The 21516-nt window shown below is 45.2% G+C and overlaps 1 protein-coding gene across 4 annotated transcripts in view; it reads left to right on the plus strand.

The window, feature by feature from the left end:
- Positions 1-204: 204 nt before the first annotated feature.
- LOC132384655 (transmembrane protein 198-like) overlaps positions 205-21516 on the plus strand; it is a 105477-nt gene continuing 84165 nt past the window's right edge. The window contains exons 1-3 of one of the 4 annotated variants that reach the window (XM_059955980.1): positions 205-576; positions 649-764; positions 3220-3285. The gene's annotated coding sequence lies outside the window, so the exon portion shown is untranslated. Of the gene's footprint in view, positions 577-648; positions 765-1172; positions 1288-3219; positions 3286-21516 lie in introns of those variants that run through there. The other 3 variants (XM_059955981.1, XM_059955983.1, XM_059955984.1) reach the window with 3 other exon arrangements.

Here is a 21516-nt window from a genome sequence, read left to right on the forward strand (position 1 = left end):
TGGAAGCGACGTTATCTGGTCAGTGTAAAATATTCAAATTTGAAAAACTGTGTTGCAGAAGTGTCCCATTACAATGCTAATGTTAAACAGGCAATATCAGCGTTGATCGTTACACATAAATTAAACTCGCCTTTTACATCCCTTCACTGGGGCGCTGAATTGGTAGAGTCTGAGAGTGAGGTCATTGCGAGCTGAGGTTGGAGAGGGAGAAAAAAATTTAAATTCAATCTGAAGGAACAGTTAGTTGGTGAAAGTGTAACTGGCAGAGAGTTGGTAGACTCGTCGGTGATAGTACAGCTGAGGGGGTGCAGACGTTCAAATAGCGAGAGAGGGAGAAGCGGCGCAGACATTCAATTTTGTGGGAGAGTGGACAGTTGATAGAGTGAGGGGTTTATTTCTTTACCCATCTCTCCGCTTGTGTGTAGAAGTTTCAGTGACCTGGTGTCCGCTTCCCAGGAAGAGTTTGGCAGTTGTCTGTTGTTACTCAACAGACACCTGGACTTTGCTTGGATCCCTCACGATATAGAGAAAACGGGCTTCAACACACGAGTGTCCCAGTGATCGACGGGTTTCAGGGTGAGTAGCGGGTGGTGTCTGGTATCCTGGCTTTTGTCTGCCGTTTGCAGAAGATGACATAGGTCTGTTCAGTGTTTGCTGTTTCCTTCCGCAGCCCCAGAGTCTCGACTTCATTCGGGGTCTGCTCGCTGCATTTCACGGGGCCCTGCTTGAAGCGAGGGGGACTCCTGGGAACGACCCGCTGCACGGTAAGTGTTGGCAATGCAACGAAAACGAGAAGCTGCTTACCGTTATCTTTTTAAGCACAGTGACTTTGGCGATTGAGTCCATTTTTCGCCAAAGAATAAAATGAGGCTTTGGAACTCCCAGACATTCCTGCTAGCCAAGAGAATTTGGATCATAGTTTTAGCCCCGGGTGGTTTTACCAGAAACACTGTTTTAAAGAGACTACTGTAAATGCTAAATTGCGTTCAGTTGTTCGGCTAGTCCGTTTGAGTAGATTAACGAGAGGATTAATTCTGGCATGGTTTAAAATCAAGTTCACAAAGGACAGGTGGGGGGTGGGGATCGTTCGGGTCATCGGCTCCACTTTTTGTAACGTTTCAAGGGCAGTTAACTGTTTTGTTTTACCTCCACGGTACCCTGAGATTCTGTCCCATCGCCCAAGGCCTGGTTCTGTGCACTGTTTTCTCACTGTCGACTTTATTGTCATGCACACAATTACGGTGGAGTACAAGTACAATGAAGAATTTGCAGCAGCTTCACAGGCAGGTAGGTACAGACAACACACAGAATATAAGCTATACATACTAGAAAAAGACTGCACATCAGCAACAAGTCCACAGTGCACAGTGTTCTGTTGTTGAGTTGGGTGCTGCTCCTGAACTTGGTGGTGCCCTCCCTGCCTTCTGTACCTCTTGCCTGACAGTGCAATGTATTGAGGTAGAACAATAACAATGTAGAATAAAGTGTAAAAGCTACAGAGGAAGTGTGGTGCAGGTGAACAATAAGGTGTAAGGTCATAAGGTCAATTGTGAGGTTGAGAGTCCCATCTATCACAAAGGAACAGCATTAAACAAAACTAAGTTGGATATTGGTTACATACTCTGTGTGTAGAGGAAAAAATACCTATCATATCTCCTTTGAAATGATCCCCTCCCTCCTTGAATGTATGTCCTCTGGTATTAGACATTTAAACCATGGGGGATAGATACTGTCTGTGTACTCTATCTATGCCTCTCATAATCCTTAAACCTCTATCAGATCTCTCCTCAGCCTCGCTGCTCCAGGGAAAATAACTCAAGTTTGCCCAACTTCTTGTTATAACTCACGCCCTCTAAACCAGGCAGCATCCTGGTAAACCTCTTCTGCAACCTCTTCAAAGCCTCGACATCCTTCCTATAATGGGGTATGCATATTGGTGCAGAAGTTTTGGTTACCAGAGTGTGTGTGCCCCCAGCACATCTTTGGTTGAGTTGGTTGTTAACGCAAGCAGTGCATTTCACTGTATTTTTTGATGTACATGTGATAAATGATGAATCAGAAGTTTTGGTCATGTTGATATTGTTGACACCATTAGTCAGCAGTTGGTGTGCTGTCAGTCACCAGTAGTGGTGATGATGGGCAATGGCGCATTTGGAGCGGGAGGTGCTAGCAATGCAGTATGAGCTCAGCCTGAGAAGAGAAATGTCCCACAGCCAAGGACACAATTGAAATGACAATTTGCAGAAGGGCCCAGTGAACAGTTTGATGGGGAGGTTTTGTTTGTTTAGCTTTGCTCTGTCTGATGTTGATTGTGGGGGGTGGGGGAGTTGGGGTGGAACTAAATTAATATTTACAGCTGTGCAGTGAGGAGCAGAATGGGATAAACATGGTAACTTGATTGCTGTGTGCTCGTTGCCTAAAGCAAGTTTTGCAAGCCTAAATGGATGGGAGACAAAATAATGTTAACTGGAATTTATTAACAAAAGAGGTTCTGCAGATGCTGGCAATCTTCAGCCACACACAGAATGCGAGAGGAACTCAGCAGATCAGGCAGCTTTTATGGAGGAGAATAAACACTTGACATTTAGGGCCGTGAACCTTTATCAGGACTTGCAGGTAAAGTGTCACCTCACCTGGAAGGACCGTTTTGGTAGTGAAGGGAGGAGGCAGGTGTACTTACCAGAATTTATTGCTGCTTTGCTTTCTATATGCTTTTAAAATATCAACTACTTTCCTAAGAAAAAGGTGCGTCATTAAGCAAAACATGGTTGGATATTGGAGTAACTGGAAAAACTTCGAAGCTGTTGTAATGATGACTGTTAATTGGTTTCTGGAAGATGTTCACTATTTTGTCTAAATGGCCAGATTAGAAACCGTCTACATTTGATGAGCGCTTTCTTTATTAAGTGGTGAATGCTGGGGTCTCCAAAGCTCTGGCTCTTTCCTTCTGTAAGACACTCACCTTTGAAAACCTGCCATAGAATGTGACTCTGTTCAATTCTGTTTGATTAAGCACCTGGGGATCTTTTGCAACACACACACACAAAATGCTGAAAAATTGTACAATCTGGACTCTTTTTCCATAGATGCTGCCTGGCCTGTTGAGTTCCTTCAGCATTTTGTGTGTGTTGCTTGGATTTCCAGCATCTGCAGATTTTCTCTTGCTGGCGATGTTTTGTGATATTCGGGGAGCTGTGTTAATATGGATTTATGTTGCAGGAAAGCCGAGGCAAAAGAACAGGGAGAAAGAACCAAGACATTGAGTAAGGACGAACATCAGCCCAGGTGGGGAAATCATGATGACCTAAAGAGAATGAACATATCCAGCCTGCTGGGTGAAGTGGTGTTAAGAAAATGGTTCATGGTTACTAGTTTGCAGTTTCGATAGTGCCGGGTTTTGACCCTTTCCACCTGCTTGGATGAGTGCATCTTTAATAACTCTTAAGAAGGCAGAATATAGCACCCCACTTGATTGTAACCCTATCCACCTCCCAAAGTGTTTGTTTCCTTCACCAGTGGCTGCCGTGTGCACCATTTACCAAAAGTACTGCAGGATACTCACCCGACAGCTCCTCCCTGAACTCGTGACCTCTGCCGCAGGTGCATGGGGGACATCAGCACCTCTAACTTATCCTAACTTTGTAACCTTTGCTGGTCCTTCTCTCTACAGCTTCATCCCAGCTGCTCAAGGGCAGTTACAGATGACAATAAATGCTGGCCTTGTCAACGACAAGCAGGTTCTGGAAAATCTATTAGGGTCTGTGCCTGGGTCCATAAGACCATAAGATATAGGAGCAGAAGTAGGCCATTCGGCTCATTGAGTTTGCTCCACCATTCAATCATGGGCTGATCCAATTCTTCCAGTCATCCCCACTCCCCTGCCTTCTCCTCATACCCTTTGTTGCCCAGGTAATCAAGAACCTATCTATCTCTGCCTTAAATGCACCCAATGGCTTGGCCTCCACAGCCGCTTGTAGCAGCCAATTCCACAGATTTACCACCCTCTGACTAAAGTAATTTTTCCGCATCTCTGTTCTAAATGGATGTCCTTCAATCCTGGATTCATGCCCTCTTGTCCTGGACTCCCCTACCATGATAAATAACTTTGCCATGGGTCTTGGGTCTCTGGTCTTGCCTGCTTAACTCTCTTCATCTCTCTTTTTTTTTCCCCCTCCTCAACCCCCTGAGACACTCTTTGACCCAAGCTTGGTGTTTCCTATCCTAGAGTCTGTGTAAGGCTCAGCGTTGTTCAGTCTGCAAAAGTGCCTTGGACCAGTTACCACCTGAAAGCTGCAATGTTGAATGCTGGCTGCAGTCAAAATTTCACTAGCTGTCTTGTTTGCTTCTCTGTATTTCAGTTGCCTGTGCTTCAATGCTGTAACTGTCCTTTATCGGGGTGTGGTTATGAGTCTGATGAGTACCAGTCTCTTGGCCAGGGCTGCCCTTCATGTGGATTGTCCGGCAAGGAGGGAAGTGGTGACTTGGAGCTTCTAACACAAGACTGTTGGGTATTGATCAGGGGAGAGAAAGTTGGGTGCTGTGAGGCCTTGAGATGTAATCCATTAAGTCACAGGCTGTTCACATTCAGTCAGAATGTATGAGGGTAAAACAGATCTGTTTTAGTACGGGATGGTAGGACATGTGCAGGATGCATGTTGGTTTTAGCTTTAGATATTTCAAGGGCAAACATCTTAACTCTTAATATGAAATAATACATCAAAAGAGACATGAGTGGAATTTCTGGTAAAAAAAAATTGAGAATGGTCAAGTGTTGTCAAATCAAAAGAGTAATCCAATCGAGAGGTTTTAAATGACGGCCAGTATGGGCCTGGAGATATGTTCTGGCTGCACCCCCTGCAGCGGGTTGGGTTACAGCCTGGTATTCCCTCCTGTGTGCCAGTTGCAGCTGTTTCTGATTCCCCGTCACTGATCTGCAGTGTTTACATTGTGGTGGGGTGGGGCTTGTGGGGAAGTGGCCCTGTCACTGTTTCCTGGGAGCACCGCCTACTCTTTACCCAGGTGGGCATTCTTCAGAATCTGCTTCATTATTGCCGACCCTGCCAAATTTGTTGTTTTGTGGCAGAAGAACAGTGAACAACATTAAAAAGTTACAATAATCATAAGTCATGCAAAAAAGGAATAGCAAGATGCTATACATGGCCTGTTCAGAAATCTGATGGCGGAGGGGAAGAAACTTTCTAAAACGCGTTGTGGGTGCTCAGGCTCCTGTACCTCCTCCCTCATGGTAGTAGTGAGAGAGGGCATATCCCAGATGGTTAGGGTCCTTGATGATGGACACTGCCTTCCTGAGGCACTGCCTGTTGAAGGTGGCCTCTGGTGGGGAGGGCTGTGCCCATGATGGAGCTCACGGAATCTACAACCCTCTGCAGCCTCTTTCCGAGCCTGTGCATTGGAGCCTCCATACCAGGCTGTCATGCAAACAGTCAGAATGGCCTTCACTATACACCTGTAGAAATTTGCTAGGTTCTTTAGTGACATATCACATCTGCTTAAATGAAGTATAGCTGCTGGTGTGTTTTCTTTGCAATTGTACCAATGTTTTGGGCCCAAGAGAGATGTTGATGTCCAGGAACTCTCGTTCTCCACTGCTGATCCCTCGATGAGGACTGGGACTGGTGCGAGTTCTCTCGATTTCCCCTTCCTGAAGCCACATTGTGCAGAAGGTTGTTGTTTCTAAGCCACTCAACCAGCCAATCTATCTCACTCCTGCATGCCTCATCTTCATCTGTCAGCTGTCACTGGTGAGCAGGGCAGAGGGTGACAAGCCACAGTTTGATTAAACAGGGGGTGGGAGGGGAGGAGAGACTGCTGCCACTGTTTTAGCTAAATTGCTCTCGGTGCGTGGATTGCACTAACAGACAGAGAATGGAGGGATATAGACCATGTCCAGGCAGACAGATGGCATTAGTTTAATTTGACATCTTGTTTGGCATAGATGTCAAGAGCCAAAGGACCTGTTCCTGTGATTTACCTTTCTGTAAATCCTTCCATAGTCTTGGCTCTTTCCTGTGGAATCTAATCGATCCACTACTGGGCTCTAAATTCTGGAATTCGCTCCCTAAATTCACCTCCCTCTCCTGGATCTGGGATCAACTTTATTCACCATATTTACATTATTAGCAATTTGCTGTGGTGTGTTGGTTAGGGTATGACATGTAACAGAAAGCAAAATTTAATAATTGTAAAGAATAATCATACAAATAAATTTAAAGTACAGATTTGTATAAAATGTGCATCATGCATAAATACCGGCATGTAGTTACAACGTAAACAGCATTATAAAAAGTGGATTAAAGTGTTTACAGTGAAGTGATGGGATTAATAGAGGCGGGTGGGGGTGGGTGCTAACGAGAATGGCTGCTCACAGTAACTGCCTGGGGGAAAGATGCTTTTAAAATGGCATGAAGTTTTTGTTTTAATAGCCTCATGGTGCTTTCTGGAACTGCATCTTTTGAAAATGCAGTTTGCAGGGTGGGTCTTGTCTCCTAAGACATTTCTTAAAACCTTTGTCGTTGGTCAATGGTTCAGTCACCTGCTTTAATCTGCAGTTTTCTGTGGAATTTTGTTTGATAATACTGCAGTGAAGCACCTTGCAACTATTTTCTATGTTAAAGGCACTATGTGAATGCAGCTCATTGTCATGCAAGTTGCTTTCCTGTAAATGATTAGTTTTTGTGATTTGTAATTTACTTCCATTTCAATGGTGCCCTGGTTTTACAATGAATAGTGTAATTTGTGAATGCCTCAAGACTAGTTCTGGATGGAATGAAAATCAGGCATTGGAGTGAGGTTGGTGGGGTGAAAGATGCTGCTTAATTAATTACAGGTGAAACAGTTGTGTTCTGTTTGTTGTTTTGGCCACTTGTTTAAACCCATCCAACGAGGATGGAAACAATTACCTTTCGGGGTATTAAGAAATCCTACTCTGTCAGCAGAGTAAGGAACAAAACATTCTGCTGAATCTCTGAAAATTGTTCAAAAACAGCAACAAAAATTGGTCCTGGTTTGAGCCTTTGACTTAAATTTACATTTTTCCAGAAGATAAATTGTGTTCATTTCTTCTTTCCTCGCATCCCAGCTTTCTGTTTCTTTATTCCTGCTGGACATACGGCAAAATCCTGAGGGGACCCTCTAGTCAACACTTCTAATGTACCAATGAATCCATACAGTCCGGTCTATCCTTGTTAGACATCATGGCCACGACCGGTATCAATCACGGTTTTTTCCTCTCTACAGGGTGATACACAAGATAAAAGGAGTTGACCTATGAAGAAAAGTTAGATCCAAATGCATTGCAGTTCAGAAGAATGAGATTCTGAGGGGCACTGCTCAGGATGTATTGGTTTACAATGTCACGTGTATAGTGGAGAAGTTCGGCTTGCATATTGTTCATGCAGATCAAATAATTGCACAGTGCATTGAGTGTAATAAGGTACAACAATAACAGAATAAAGTAACACCTATTGAGAAAGTGCATTGTAGGAAAACAATAAAGTGCAGGATAGCATCCAAGACACCTTCAAGGAGCAGTGCCTCAGAAAGGCAAAGGACCCCCATCACCCAGGACATGTCCCCTTCTCATTGTTACCATCAGGTAGGAGGTACAGAAGTCTGAAGGCGCACACTTAGCAATTCAGGAACAGCTTCTTCCCCCTCTGCCATACAATTCTTAAATGTAAATGTTCATTGAACCCATGAACATTGCCTCAATTAAAAAAAAATATTATTTCTGTTTTATTATTTTTGTCTTTTCAGTGTACATAGACATTTTCTGCAATTGATTTACTTTTTTTCCCCCTCCTATATTATGTATTGCATCGAAATGTTGCTGCTAAGTTGACAAATTTCACAACACATGCCCAAGATAATAAACCTGTCTTAGATTGTGAGGTCAAGAGTCATCTTATTGTACAAGAGGTCTATGGAATAGTCTGATAACAATGAGGTGGAAGCTGTCCTTGAGTCTGTTGGTACGTGCTTTCTGGCTTTCGTATCATCTGCCTGATTGGGGGGGGGGGGGGGAGGTGGAGAAGAGAGAATGACCAGGGTGGGTGGGGTCTTTGATTATGCTGGCTGCTTTACTGAGGGAGCGAGAAGTGTACACAGTCCGTGGAGGGGAGGCTGGTTCATGTGATGTGCTGAACTGTGTCCACAACTCTCTGTGCAGTTTCCTGCGGTCATATGCAGAACAGTTGCCAAACCAGGCTGTGATAGGAGTGCACCAATTTAAGAATTGGGAAGGGTCAATGGGGACATGTCAAACTTCTTAGCCTCCTGAGGAAGTGAAGGCATTGGTGAGTTTTCTTGGCCGTGGCGTCTACATGCTTGGACCAGGGTAGACTATTTGTGATGTTCACTCCTTGGAACTTGAAGCTGTTGATATAGAGAGGAACATGTGCATCACACCCCCCGCCCACCTTATTGAGTTTGATGACCAGCCTCTTTGTTTAGTTGACACTGGGGGAAAGGTTGTCGTTTTGACACCATGTCATCAAACTCTCTATTTCCTCCTTGTACTCTGACTCATTGTGCGGCAGTATCATCTGCAAACTTGTAGAGGGAGTCACAGCAGAATCTGCCCGTGCATTCACAAGCGTACGTGACTACTTTCCTATAGTATCAGGGGGAGGAGGATTATCTAGCGGCAGGAGGCAGTTGCAGTTGTCTACATTTCTTGCTTACCTCGGTAAAGCAGCCAGACCCTACCCGGCCTGGACGTGATCTCTTCACCCCACTCCCTTTGGGCAGAAGATACAAAACCCTGGAGGCACGCGTGACCAAGCTCAAGGTCATTCTACCCTGCTGTTGTAAGACTGTTCAATGGTCCCCTTGGACAATAAGGTGGATATTTTACCTCATGGCCTTGCAGCCTGTTGTCTGCCTGCACTGCAATTAATGGCAACAATTTACACTGTAACATCACACTGACAATCCAAGCCCCCTCTGCTGCCTCCTGCCAACCCAGCGCTGCATTTGCTGTTCCACACCAGGGAAGCCAAGGGCAGGTTGACTGACACTTCTCTTCAGTTTGTAGGTTGGACCCAAACATCATGTTGCCATTTCCAACTGGATCCCACCACTAAGCACATATTTCCCTTCCACTGCTCCCCGCCCCACTTTCTGCTTTCCACGGGGATCGTTCCCTACACAACTTCCTTGTCCACTAGTCCCTCCCCACCGATCTCCCTCCTGGCACTTATCCTTGCAAGTGGAACAAGTGCTACACCTGCCCCACATGTCTTCCCTCACCACCATTCAGGGGCTCAAACAGTATTTCCAGGTGAGGCGACACTTCACCTGTGAGTCTGCTGAGGTCATCTACTGTATCTGGTGCTCCCGGTGTGGCCTCCTGTATGTTGGTGAGACCCGACGTAGATTGGGATACCACTTCACTGAGCATCTATGCTCCGTCTGCAGAAAAAGCAGGATTTCCCAGTGGCCACCCATTTTAATTCCACTTCCCTTGCCCATTCCAACATGGCAGTCCTCTACTGATGCAATGAGGCCACACTCAGGTTGGAGGAACAACACCTTGTATTCCATCTGGGTAGCCTCCAACCTGATTGCATGAGCATTGATTTCTCAAACTTCCAGTAATGTGCCCCTCCCTCCCCCTTCACCATTCCCCTTTCCCTCTCTTGCCTTATCTCCTCTCTCTGTTCCTCCTCCTCCCCTTTCTTCATGGCCTTCTGTCTCTTTCAGATTCCCCCTTCTCCACCCCTTTATCTCTTTCTTCAGCTCTTTACACCTTCCCCTCTCCCAGTTTCACCTATCACCTACTAATTTGTATTTCTTCCTCCCCTCCCCTACCACCTTACTCTTGACTCCTCATCTTTTCCCCCCAGTCCTGTGAAGGGTGTCAGCCTGAAACGTCGACTTCACTCTTTTCCATAGATGCTGCCTGGTCTGCTGAGCTCTTCCAGCATTTTTTTTGTGTGGATTTCCAGTATCTGCAGATTTTCTCTTGTTTGTAATTGTTTCATGTTGCCTGTTCTTTAATTCTCTGTCCTGCTCCCACTTCTGAGGGACAACACGTGAGCTTTCAGCCTGGGATTTTAGTGTTGTGTTTAACCTCAATTGTTTCTCTTGTTTTCTTGTGATCAGTTGTTGCAAATGATCCCAAAAAGATACACCGGTGATACTGAGGGTGAGGAACGTTGCAGATTGTTGAGAGGGAAATCCTCTATAAATGCATGAAAACCAGAAACTGCTGGAAGAACTCAGCATCTGTGAGGGAAATGGACAGTTAGCATTTTGGGTTGAGACCCTTCAATCCACGTGAAGAATCTTGACTGATGGTTTCCCTCCATAGATGCTGCCTGACCAGCTGAGGTCCTCCATCCCTTTGTGTTGCTCCAGATTCCATCATCTGTAGTCTCTAGTATCTTCAACTGTTGTTCACTTCAGGTCAAAACCCTTCATCCAAACCAAGAAAAGTGAGTTGGTTTCTGTAGCAGAAAAGGTAGTGGATAGAAGAAACACAACTTGATGGGATGAAGTAATGTGAGCCGACAAACAATCTGCTGGAGGAGCTCTGTGGGTCAGGCAACGTGTGTGCAGGGAAATATAATTAGATCAGATTTATTATCACTGGTATGTTGTGAAATTTGTTTTGGGCAGCAGTAACTGCAAGATATAAAAATAATATTGTTAGTTACAATAATAAGAGAAATAGCAAGGTTGTGTTCAGAAGTCTGATGGCAGAGGGCAAGAAACTGTTGCTGAATTTTGGATGTGTGTACCTCCTCCCTGATAGTAGTAATGAGGAGAGGGCATGTCCTGGATGGTGATGGCCCTTAATGATGGGTGTTGCCATCTTGAGTCATTGCGTTTTGAAGATTTCCTCAATAGTGCGGAGGGTTGTGCCTTTGATGGAGCTGGCTGAGTCTGTGACCCTCTGCAGTCTCTTTCGATTCTCTGCACTGGAGGCTCCATACTAGGCTCTGATGCAACCAGTCAAACCTCTCCTCATCTGCAGAGTCCTGATGAGGGGTCTCATCCTGAAACGTTGACTGTTTATTAATTTCCCTGGATGCTGCCTGACCTGATGAGATTCTCCAGCATTTTGTGTGTGTTGCTCTGGATTTCTAGCACTTGCAGAACCTCTTGTGTGTAGAAATTTGCTAGAGTCTTTGGTGACATATCCAATCTGCTCAAACCCTTTCCTGAAGTAGCAGTAAGTGTAGATGGAGTCAGTGGAGGGGAGGCTGCATTGCTGCATTTACAACCCCCTGCAGTTTTCTGCACAGTAGGGTGTAGTACTCATGATTATCTTTGTGATAAAGGACAAAACAAACTGCACTAACTAGTGGGGCGGAGTGGATGTCCCAGTCATCTGTCATGAAAGTCCTTCTTCCTGGGGTCAGAGACACTCACCGAAATTTGCTGTGAATCCTGTTGTCTCAGAGACCTGGTGTGATATTCACCATGCAACTGCTCCAAGATGAGTGCAGGGAGCAGCACCGGTCACTGTTCCTGACCTTCCTTGACCTCTGAAATCCGCGCAAAAAGCCAAGTGGGATGATGGAGAAGCAGTTCCCCTCCACGAGCTGCAGTATGTGGGTAGAGCTTGCGTGTTACATGAGCGCTGAGTAGTCGCTGACTCCTTGCAGTAACGTTCCAGAGGGCAAAGGTCCTTGACAAGCTGTGAGACTCCAGAAAATGTCAGTGGCTTGCCACGTCTGAGGAATCACCTTTTGGCCAAGGCAGACATTGATGATGGAAGTCCACAATGCCTTCAGCGTGCCCTTTGGTAAATGAGAGATGGAAGATCAAGGTTTCCAACCCAATGTGCTCCACTAGGGAGTGGTGATCTCTGTCCTCCTGTATGCCTCCAAGGTGTGGGCTACCTACATCCTACATCAAGGACCTCAAAGTATTGGAGATGACTTTGCTACCACCTCTGCCAAATTCAGATGAGGAAACCAGTGATGTCCTCTCTCAGCACTCCCCCCCCCCCCAAGTAATACTGCGTTGGGCACATGTCAAATACCAGACTCTCGAACCAGGCACTCCTTGATGCTGTCCTATTTTCTTAGAGCTGCTACGTGAATGTACACTATTGTTGGTGCTGTAGTGAAGGTAAAGTGAGGAGCAATCTGATAGGTTTCACCCTGTCTTTGAAGAACTCAGACTTGGGTGAGGACTGGTGTGCAACTTGTACTGTTTGCAAAGCTTACTTGAGATATACAGTAGCAATTAGTTTGTGGCACAGATCAGTAACTGCCTTGGGAATAGGTTTGGGCCGAATAACCACCTCATATGGTGCATCAATTCATGAGGGGCGTTTGAACTGATCACATCTGGCGGCTGGATAACTGCTCATAAACGCAAACGATGATCCGTGTGTCAGCATGTTCCTGAATGTGCCCCTTTCACAACCACCCCTGCCAATCTCAAATTCCATACAATGTTAGGGAATTTATGGGCTGTGTCGAATTGAACTCTAGGGCTGTAAACATGCTGGAAAGTATTATTGCCAGTGCTGGAAAAATGTTACATTTCCCTTGGGACTTTTCTTTCCCATTTCTGTTCTCTGCAGATTTGGAAACCTTGTACCCAGAGATTAACCAAAAAAACTAATGTGAACTGAAAGACATTTTCCCTCCTTCACCAAGGTGTACATCCACAGAACTTTTCAGAAAACAACGCAGCACCTTCCTTGATGTTGAATCCACTCAGATTTCGGAAGATAATGTGAACTGATAAATTCTGATGCAAAAATTTTAGTCACTAGAAGTCAGCAGACTTTTCCCCAGTCTTTCATCTTCCACCACGCAGGAGCTATGCTCTGGAATTCTCTGGGTTAAACTTTACTGCACTACCATCTGTCCTCAAAAGACTGTGGCCCATTATCAATTTCTGCTTGATACTTGCCCCTTTGTTTTTTAATATACCATGGGCTAACCTCTAGTATAGGCCAAGTATTATTTGGGATGTTTTGTGACAATCACAGAAGCTGATAAGATAGACAAAAAGAACATGAGAAATAGAAGCATTGTAAGTCGCACCTTTAGTATTAAGGGCTGACCTTTATCATGTTCCAGCACTGACCCATGCCCCTCAATTCTCTTGATATTTGCTTCACATTCAACTTGCAGTGGGATCTGAATCAGCAGGGGAAATGGTCTGAAAAATGGCAGTTAAGTGTGAGGCATTGCACTTTGGAAGAACAAACCAGGGTGAGACTTGTTCAATGAATGGGAGGGTTCTGAGGTGTGTGCAGCAGGACAGTGGGATCTGTGAATCTGTAACTCCATGAAAGTGACATCACAGTTAGGGTCACAAAAGAGAGCTTCTGGCACATTGGCCATTATAAACTAGGGTATTGAGTACAGGACTTAGGATATTATGCTGAAGTTGTATAAGATGTTGATGAGGCTGAATTTGGAGTATTATGTGTAGTTCAGGTCACCTACCTAGAGGGATGATATCAATAAAGTTGAAAGAGGGCAGAGATTTTTCAAGGATATTTCCAGGAATTGAGGACCTGGATTATCGGGAAAGATTGAATAAGGCCATGATAGAGGGCAGAATCAGGCCATTTGGCCCATTGAGTCTCCTTTGCCATTTCATCATGGCTGATGCATTTTCCCTCTCAGCCCTAATCTCCTGCCTTCTCCCCTCTGCACAACTCAACTCAGGAGATTTTTGAAGTGCTCCTTCCACTTGCCAACTACCTCTCTGCCCATTGTTACGAAATTCCCGTGACTGGATCACTTACCAGCAAAGATAGAGAGGTCCGTTGAAGTCTGATGGTACTATTTTTAAAAGTTTATTTATAAAGGGGCACAAAAATAAGATTAATACAGACATTCAGAGAATATACGTCGTCAATACTAAATCTAAGCGCGGGTATCATAATAACCGATAAGAAATAACTCTGTCGTTGTCTAGGGGTTACTGTAATGTCAGATGGTAAGATAAAAGTCACTGTCCTTTCAAGCTGCAGCTCTTTGGGTTTCAGAGAGAGACGGTTTGAAACTTGCCCGGGTCTTTTATGAGGCCAATCTGTTGAGTCGGAGGAGTTGGTTCCCCGTTGTTAGTTCCAAGTCATTTTCCGTGGTACCAGCCACCAGCCCCCAGGCAAGGGAACCGAACGCAAGTGGCTTCCTTCAAATGGCTTCCCGCTATTACGGGATCGCTAGCGTTTCTTCTGGTGCGTCTGAGGGGCTGACCCTACAGCCTCTCTTTTATCTTAACTCGCAGGGTAGTAGATGTCAATCAGGTTGGGGTGATGCAATCCCTCTCTCAACCAGCCCACTTTGCCCGAGGGCTTGCACGTAGCATCGTCCTGAATCCACAAACGTTGTCTCCAGGAGACAATGGCCAGGTCTCTCTCTCTCATTTCCTGGGTCCTCTGACCCAACCCAATAATGCTCTTGCGATTCTCACCCACACCTCAGAGCTGTGGTACATTCATAACACCATGAATGGAAAATTCTACAAGAAGTGGTGGATACAGCCCAGTCTATCACAGGAAACACCATCCCCACCATTGAGCATATCTACATGAAACACTGTCACGTGAAAGCAGCATCCATCAGCACCCACCACCCAGGCCAGGTTCTCTTCTTGCTGCTACCATCAGGAAGAAGGTACAGGAGCCTCAGGACTCACAACACCAGGTTCAGGAACAGTTACTACTCCTCAACCATCAGGCTCTTGAACAACACGGGATAACTTCACTCGCCCCATCACTGAACTGTTCCCACAACCTATGGACCCACTTTCAAGGACTCTTCATCTGATGTTCTCAATATTTATTGCTTATTTAATATTATTATTAATTTGCTTTTTCATTTTTGCATTTTGCATAGCTTGCTATCTTTTGCACATTGATTTGTTTTGTCTAGTAAGTGGTTTTTCATTGATTCTATTATGTTTCTTTGCGTTTACTGTGAATGCCTTTCTTGTGGCAATGGAGCGCATAAGTTAGGACTTTATTCCCTGGAGTGCAAGAGAATGAAGGAAGATCTTGTAGTGGTATACGAAATTATGAAGGATATACAGAAAGTGAAAGCATGCAGGCTTTTTCCCTTCTGATTGGGTGAGACTAGAACAGGAGGTCATGGGTTTAGAGGAAAGATGACATTTAAGGTGAAATATTTGATTTCACTCAGAGTGTGGAATGAGCTGCCAGTGGAAATGGTAGATGTGGGTTCAACTGCAACATTTAAGAGAAATTTAGACTGGTATATGGATGGAAGCAGTTTGAAAGGCTTGGGACCAAGTGCAGGTCATTGGGACTAGGCAGGTTATGCTGGCACGGACTAGATGGGCTGAAAAGCCTGTTTCTACGCTCTAGTGCTTTATGACTCGATAATTCCCCAACATCAGCTTTCAGGAGTGGGGTCAGAAATCTGGAACTCTTTTCTCCAAGGAATCGTTAGGACTGGGTGTCCGTTGTAAATTTTCAAACATTGAGGTGTAGCCTGTGAGCTGAGACGTAGGCCCTTCAGCCCGCAGAGTTTGTGCTGACCACCAAGCACTTGGACCGATGGTATTGTTATTCTCCCCACACTCCCATTAACTCTCTGCATCCCCTCAGGTTCCAGAACTCTCATACTAGAGTCAATTTGCAATGGTCAATTAACTTACCAACCTGTTAGGATGGGGGAAACCCGTGTGCTCACAGGAGGAACCTGTACGCTCTGTGTGCGGACAGTTTGTCAAGCCGGGATCGAACCTGGGTCTCTGGAGCCATGTGATAGTGGCTCCACTGGTTGGGCCTCTGTGCCGCGAGCTGCAATCTTAGTGGATCTGGATTGGACTCGAGTAAATGGCTTCTTACATTTCCAAGTCAAATCTTGTGCCGCTGACATTTGGTGAATCTGTCCAGCCTTCAGGTATTCACTTGGAACTTGAGTGGCAAGCCCCAGCCCTGCGCACTTGTTATCTCGACGCTCAAATTGTTCCGTGTTCCCAGCAGAAGATAAGTGTCAAATATGTCAGGCATCTGTGCTGGGATCGGACATCTCCCAGGCCATCTGTTCACTCCCCAAAGTGGAATGTATCTACCGGCTGCTTCATGCGTTCCTCAATTTTGTAATTTGAAGTGTTTCTTGATGAAGTTTTGGAATTTCCTACTAGTGAACAAGCACCGATTAAGCCTGCCGTCTTCTGATTCAAGTGGGATAACGGGTGGGGGGGTGGTTCTGTTTTCATCCTGTCTCAGTTGCTAGGGCTGAGGCCACATTGGAGTTCCTCAGATGGGACTCAAAGCCCTCATTGGCCTGGCCTGTCTGTATGCCTGGAATGTCCTCCTACTCCATATTCTTTGGATCTATGGTCCCCGTCCCCCCCCCTCCAAGTTTGGCCTCTTGACCATCCCCAGATTAGCTAGCTCCACCGCTGGCAGCTGTTTGGTGCTTGAGCTCTGGAATAATCTCCCTAAACCCTTCTCCCTTTCTAGCGCCAACTTTTAGTTGAAACTTTTAGCCAACTGCAATAATAGCTCCTTGGTGCCAAGGGCTGTCTTTGATAATTCTGTAAAGGGCCTTGGGATGGGGATGCTGCATTATTATAGCTGAAGCTAGGCTCTGGACTAAGTGCAGAAAATGGTCCTGAAGTAGAAAGTTGGCCACGATTAATGTTGGATCTGGTGATACTGTGATCCAGAGGTTCTTGAGAAGTCAAAAATGAGGCATTAAACTTGCCAATTGCTGCTGTTTTATTATCAGAATCAGGTTTATTATCACCGGCATGTGATGTGAAATTTGTTAACTTAGCAGCAGCAGTTCAATGGAATACATAATCTAGCAGAGAAAAAAAATATTATAATAATAAAGTAAATCAATTAAGTATATTGAATAGATTTTAAAAAGTGCAAAAACAGAAATACTGTATATTTAAAAATAAAGTGAAGTAGTGTTTATGGGTTCAATGTCCATTTCAGAATTGGATGGCAGAGGGGAAGAAGCCGTTCCTGAGTTGCTGAGTGTGTGTCTTCATGCTTGTGTACCTCGTACTTGATGGTAACAATGAGACAAGGGCATGCCCTGGGTGTTGGAGGTCCTTAATGATGGACGCTGCCTTTCTGAGACACCGCTCCCTGAAGATGTCCTGGGTACTTTGTAGGGTAGTACCCAAGATGGATCTGACTAGATTTACAACCTTCAGCTTCTTCTGGTCCTGTGCACAAAACCAAGAGCAAAGGTCATAGTTGTCTTGTACAAGCTAGGTGGAGCACATTCCAGTGATAAGAACCAGTGAAATAATTGGATACAGTGGTGTGACATAGGGTGCGGAGAAACTTTTTTGGTAAAATACAAAATCAGCTATACTATATTTACTGGAAATTCACTGAAAATATACCGCAATTACACACACAATTTGAATACAACACGGCGATGTACTGATGGGCTATTGTCATTTCAAATGTGATGGTCTTGCTAGTGCCTTGGGAAAAGCTGGCGGCTGGTAGCTGAGTGAGTACCCTGGCCAGTAGTAGCACATGTGGCTGACACCCCACACGTCTTTCGAATGTGAAAGAAAACCCACATAGTTACATGCAAGCTCCACACAGGCAGTACCAGAGGTTGGGGCGGCGGGGGGGGGGGATTGAACTCTGGAGCTGTGAGACAGCAGCACCACTGTATTACCACAGCCTTCCATAGCTAATTGGAAAGTGAATGGATGAACATAGAACACTGCAGCTCATGATGTTGTGTTGAACTTCTAACCTACTCCAGGATCAATCTAACCTTTCCCTCTCACATAGCCCTCCATTTCTCTTTCAACCATGTGACTATCTAAGTCTCTTAAATGTCCCGAATGTATCTGCCTCTACTGCCACCTCTGGCAGGGTATTCCACACACCCACCATTCTGTTTTATTTAAAAAAAACACACCTAACCCTGACATCCCTCCTGTTCTTGTCTCCAATCACCTTAAAATTACACCCTCTCACGTTAGCCACTTCTGCCCTGAGACAAAGGTGCTGGCTGTCCACTCTATCAATAACTCTTGTACACCTCTATCAAGTCGCTTCTTGTCCACTGCTTCAAAGAGAAAAGCCCCTAGTTTACTCGACCTTTCCTCATAAGACGTGCTCTCTAATTCAGGTAACATCCTGGGAAATCTTGAACATAACAGATTCTGTAGATGCTGGACATCCAGAGCAGCATACAAAATGCTGGAGGAACTCAGCAGGTCAGGCAGCATCTCTAAACAGTCGACATTTCGGGCCAAGGACCTTCATCAGGACTGGAAAGGAAGGGGGAAGCTGCCAGATTTAAAAGGTGGGGGGAAAAGGAAGGAGGGAAAGGTAGGTGATAGGTGAGTCCAGCCCTTTACTTTTCTCCTTCCCTCCCCACCTTTGATGTAACTCTTCAGACCTGTGCTGAAAGGGCTTGCAGATCCTGAAAGAAGAGCAGAGTTGACAGAAGAATATCCTGCAGGCAAAGATCGACGGTGAGTTCCATGAGGAAATGGCTTTTAGCTCTGCTGTGCAAGGAAATTCCCACAGGATAAGTTGGGATTGAACCTAGAACATGCTGTATCTCGCTGGACTGAATTGCTGGCAAGGTGAGCAGCCGTACAGTGAACTACCATCCACAGCAAGTAATGAAGTGACAATCAATCAGCCGATCTGGTCCATGGCAGCATTTGTGACCACGTTTCCCCCCCCCCCCACTGAAGCACCTGTCATTCCTCCCATCTCAGACAATAAGTGACTCAGTCCAAAGGATTTATCCATTGTCCCATCAAAGGGCCTGAATCAGCATTTGAAGTTATTACAGTATGTTGCGAATGAATTTATCTGTGCCATTTTCTTGACTTTTAAACAGCTCTAAAAAGACACAAAATTTGTTAGTCCAGTTCCAAAACTGAGCTGATGGTTCCCTTTTGTTTGATGCTGTCTCCTGTAGGAGTTGTGGATGTTGAGGAGGTAAATTTTCTACATTTAGTCGCACCTTTCATCAGAGCTCAGACCTCTGGATGTAACTTAGAAAGGGTTATGCTGCAATCCAGTCAGCACTCTTCCAGGTACTGGGGAGTGTTGCCATTGGACATGGCGTGGGTGGTGGGGGAGCCTTCCCAGGAAAGGTGGCGATACAGAGGAAACAGGGCTGAAAAGTAGAGCATGTAGAAGGCTGCTTCCTTGTCCAAGAGGCCCTTGTGGCAGGGCGTTTCCATGGCGATGTCTTCAACACCTGCACTTTTGTGAGCCTGCTCTTTCACGATGCCCTCTTCTCGCTATTACCGTTGGGCAGGAGGTACAGAAGCCTTGGATCCCACACTACCTTGTTCAGAAACAGTTATTACCCTACAACCATCTGGTTCCTGAAATGGTGTGGATAATTTCACTGAACACAACTCCAAACTGATTCTATGACCTACAAGCTCGATTTCAAGGACTCCTGTTCTCAGTATTCTTTTTAATTTGCACATTGGGTGTCTGTTGGTCTTTGTATATATTTTTTTAATTTTATTGCATTTTTTTCCCTGTAAATCCCTGCAAAAAAAAAGAATCTCAAGGTAGTACATAGTAATATACTCAGTGGCCATTTTATTAGGTATAGGAGGAAACTAACAAAGTGGCCACTCAGTGTATTTCTGTATGATTGTGGTCTTCTGCAGTTGTAGCATCCTCTTCAAGATCCAACATTCAGAGATGCTCTTCTTCACACCACTGTTGTAACTCCTGGTAATTGGAGTTACTGTTGCTTTTCTGTCAGCTTGAACCAATCTGGCCATTTTCCACTGACCTCTCTCACTGACAAGGTGTTTTTTATTTCTCAAACCATTCTCTGTAAACTCTAGAGACTGTTGTGTGTGAAAATCCCAGGAGATCAGCAGTTTCTGAGATACTCAAACCACCCCGTCTGGCACTAACAATAATTCCATGGTCAAAGTCACTTGGATCACGTTTTTTCCCCATTCTGATTTTTGGTCTGAACAACAACTGAGCCTCTTGACCATGTCTGCATGCTTTTGTGCATAGAAGTGCTACCACATGATTGACTAATTAGATATTTGCATTAACGAGCAGGTGTACCTACTAAAGTGGCCAATGAGTGAAAACTGTACTTTGATAATAAATTTAGTTTAAACTTTGGTAGTGTAGCCAACTGGCCCTTCCAAGGGTGAACACCAAGATTGCAAGCTTACCCCCAGCTTGCTTTTTGAACAGCTTTGAACCCCTGTGTTAGGCAGTGAGTAGTGAGGTGACATGAGACATGCTTCAGTAGAGGCAATCTGAAGATCCTGAGGCAATGTTTCTGAGAGCAAATGGGCCTTCGACTGAGAACAGTGTGGGTACTTGTGATTCTGATTTCAGGAAGGAACTTCCAGCGACTAGCAATGGCCTATGTTTCTTTGTAAACTAATAATTGGGACAAAATAGGTCATGTCTGTTAAGGAAAAAGGAGTTGGTGTGAAGGATTCGGTTTAGTGTCAAAGATGCATGACATTGTAGTGAAGTCCCATCTGAAGAGAGACCTCAGCACTGGGGAAGCACCACTGCTGCAGAAGCTGCTGTGTAGATTGGAATGGGTTTAGTATCTTACTGAGATACAATGGGTATCCCACCTTTTTACTCTGGCATCTTCCCCCTTCCTTTGCTGTCCTGAAAAAGGGTTCTGGCCTGAAATGTTGAGTGTTTATTATTTCCTGCTGAGTTCCATCAGCATTTTGTGTGTGTATCACAGGCCTCCTGGTGCTAATGTAGGGATTCTGACCTGCCATCCTTGAAAAATTACTTTTAACTTCCAGGAGTCCTTTGCAAGTTAAGTCCTTGACTGAATCTGATAGCAACAGACTGTCATTTTGAATTTGTGGCTCTGACATGCATCTGTCATCATTCTGCTCCTGTAAGAGGTACTGGAGGAAGGGAAGAGGGGAAAGGATTGCTAATCTCTGATTTAAAGGACTCTGAGTTGATCTGTTTCCCTATTTCCGGTAGTTTTGACCCTGAGTGTGGCCAACTCTAACTAGCAAGTTCCCTGGTTCAGTCACCAGCCTGTCCTGAGTTACCCAGGGTGGATCATGGGGCTGCTCAGTTATGTTTGTTGACCATCCTCCCTGCTTGTTGGCCCTTGGTGTGGGGGCAGAATGTTTGGCTGGCTCAGGGAGCCATATTTTAGGCAATTTTACTTGGGGGGGGGGGGTAAATGCTCAACTTACACAAAATGCTGGAGGAACTCAGCAGGTCAGGCAGCATCTATGGAGGAGAATAAACAGTCGACGTTTCAGGTGGAGCCCTTCATCAGGAATGGTTTGGAAGGGAGCAAAAGCCGGAATAAGGAGGTGGGGGCAAGGGAAGGTGTACAAGGTGACAGGTGAGACCAGGTGGGTGGGGTGGGAGGATGCAATAAGAATCTGGGATGGTATAGGTGGAAAAGGTAAATTGTCTGAAGAAGGAACCTGTTGGGAGAGGATAGTGGATCTTGCAAGTGAAGAGTGGGCTGAACAGGATGTGGATGCACACTGCAGATAATGATACTTGATGCCAAAACCCTCCTGACAGGATCTTTTAACTCTTTTGGACTC

This window comes from Hypanus sabinus, chromosome X1 (genome assembly GCF_030144855.1).
Source record: "Hypanus sabinus isolate sHypSab1 chromosome X1, sHypSab1.hap1, whole genome shotgun sequence".
In the NCBI taxonomy this organism is placed as follows: Eukaryota; Metazoa; Chordata; class Chondrichthyes; order Myliobatiformes; family Dasyatidae; genus Hypanus; species Hypanus sabinus.